The sequence below is a fragment of the Petromyzon marinus genome, unplaced genomic scaffold (assembly GCF_048934315.1).
Source record: "Petromyzon marinus isolate PM22_M1 ecotype Great Lakes invasive population unplaced genomic scaffold, UKy_Petmar_22M1.pri1.0 PM_G_Scaffold_235, whole genome shotgun sequence".
Classification (NCBI taxonomy): Eukaryota; Metazoa; Chordata; class Hyperoartia; order Petromyzontiformes; family Petromyzontidae; genus Petromyzon; species Petromyzon marinus.
Genome location: NW_027422801.1, coordinates 122,501 through 125,000, shown reverse-complemented (window position 1 = coordinate 125,000; position 2,500 = coordinate 122,501).

Below are 2,500 nucleotides of genomic sequence, written 5' to 3'. Positions count from 1 at the left end.
TCAAAAAAGTGAATATTTTTCACGGATAGACCCCGTGAAACGCTAGAAATTGGCGGCGATGTCTCTCTTGTGGCTCACGGGGCTGTTAGGGTGGCACAGAAATCCCTCGGAATGGGAAAACGGGTCATTTTCGTGTCGCCACATTGCATGCGAACCGCATGAAACTTCCAGAGGCATTTGCAGCAGAAATGCATGTGCAGTCAAAAAATTGAATATTTTTCACGGATAGACCCCGTGAAACGCTAGAAATTGGCGGGGATGTGTCTCTTGTGGCTCACGGGGCTGTTAGGGTGGCACAGAAATCCCTCGGAATGGGAAAAAACGGGTCATTTTCGTGTCGCCACATTGCATGCGAACCGCATGAAACTTCCAGAGGCATTTGCAGCAGGAATGCATGTGCACTCAAAAAATGTGATATTTTTCACGGAGAGACCCCGTGAAACGCTAGAAGTGGGCGGGGATGTCTCTCTTGTGGCTCACGGGGCTGTTAGGGTGGCACAGAAATCCCTCGGAATGGGAAAACGGGTCATTTTCGTGTCGCCACATTGCATACGAACCGCATGAAACTTCCAGAGGCATTTGCAGCAGGAATGCATGTGCACTCAAAAAAGTGAATATTTCTCACGGATAGACCCCGTGATACGCTAGAAATTGGCGGGGATGTCTCTCTTGTGGCTCACGGGGCTGTTAGGGTGGCACAGAAATCCCTCGGAATGGGAAAACGGGTCATTTTCGTGTCGCCACATTGCATGCGAACCGCATGCAACTTCCAGAGGCATTTGCAGCAGAAATGCATGTGCAGTCAAAAAAAAATTGATATTTTTCACGGATAGACCCCGTGAAACGCTAGAAATTGGCGGGGATGTGTCTCTTGTGGCTCACGGGGCTGTTCGGGTCGCACAGAAATCCCTGGGAATGGGAAAACGGGTCATTTTCGTGTTGCCACATTGCGTACGAACCGCATGAAACTTCCAGAGGCATTTGCAGCAGGAATGCATGTGCACTCAAAAACTTCTATATGTTTCACGGATAGACCCCGTGAAACGCTAGAAATTGGCGGGGATGTGTCTCTTGTGGCTCACGGGGCTGTTAGGGTGGCACAGAACTCCCTCGGAATGGGAAAAGGGGTCATTTTCGTGTTGCCACATTGCATAGGAACGCCATGAAACTTCCAGAGGCATTTGCAGCAGAAAGGCACGTGCACTCAAAAATTTTAATATTTTTCACGCATAGACCCCGTCAAACGCTAGAAGTTGGCGGGGATGTCTCTCTTGTGGCTCACGGGGCTGTTAGGGTCGCACAGAAATGCCTCGGAATGGGAAAACGGGTCATTTTTGTGTGGCCACATTGCATAGGAACGGCATGAAACTTCCAGAGGCATTTGCAGCAGGAATGCATGTGCACTCAAAAACGTCTATATTTTTCACGGATAGACCCCGTGAAACGCTATAAATTGGCGGGGATGTCTCTCTTGTGGCTCACGGGCGCTGTTAGTTAGGGTCGCACAGAAATCCCTCGGAATGGGAAAAGGGGTCATTTTCGTGTTGCCACATTGCGTACGAACGGCATGAAACTTCCAGAGGCATCTGCAGCAGAAATGCATGTGCACTCAAAAACGTCTATATTTTTCACGGATAGACCCCGTGAAACGCTAGAAATTGGCGGGGATGTGTCTCTTGTGGCTCACGGGGCTGTTAGGGTCGCACAGAAATCCCTCGGAATGGGAAAACGGGTCATTTTCGTGTTGCCACAATTGGCATACGAACGGCATGAAACTTCCAGAGGCATTTGCAGCAGAAATGCATGTGCACTCAAAAACGTGAATATTTTTTCACGGATAGACCCCGTCAAACGCTCGAATTTGGCGGGGATGTTTCTCTTGTGGGTCACGGGGCTGTTCGGCTCGCACAGAACTCCCTTGGTCCACCTGATTCGTGCATACAGGCAGCAACTAAAACTCTGTAAACCTGCTGTGAGGACATCTAAACAGTGGACCAGTGAGGCTGTGGAAGATTTGCGGGCGTGCTTAGACTGTACTGACTGGGATATGTTCACGACTGCTACCAATAGTCTGGATGAACTCACAGAGGCTGTGTACATCAGCTTCTGTGAGGACTGCTGTATCCCAACACGTACCAGGGTGAACTTTAACAACAACAAGCCCTGGTTCTCAGCAAAGCTCAAAAGGTTGAGGTTGGAGAAGGAGGAAGCGTTTAGGAGTGGGGATAGAGACAGATTCAAGGAGTCGAAGAACAGGTTTAGCAAAGCGGTGAGAGAGGCTAAACGACTGTACTCAGAGACACTAAAACACCAGTTCTCTACTAACGACGCTGCTTCTGTCTGCCAAAGGGCTCAGGCACATCACCAACTACAAACCCAGAGCGCCCCACACCACTAACGACTCCCGCCTAGCCAACGACCTGAACGAGTTCTACCGTAGATTTGAAAGACAATTGGACTGTCCTGAACCACCCCTTCCCACCCAAGAGGCCCCATCCCC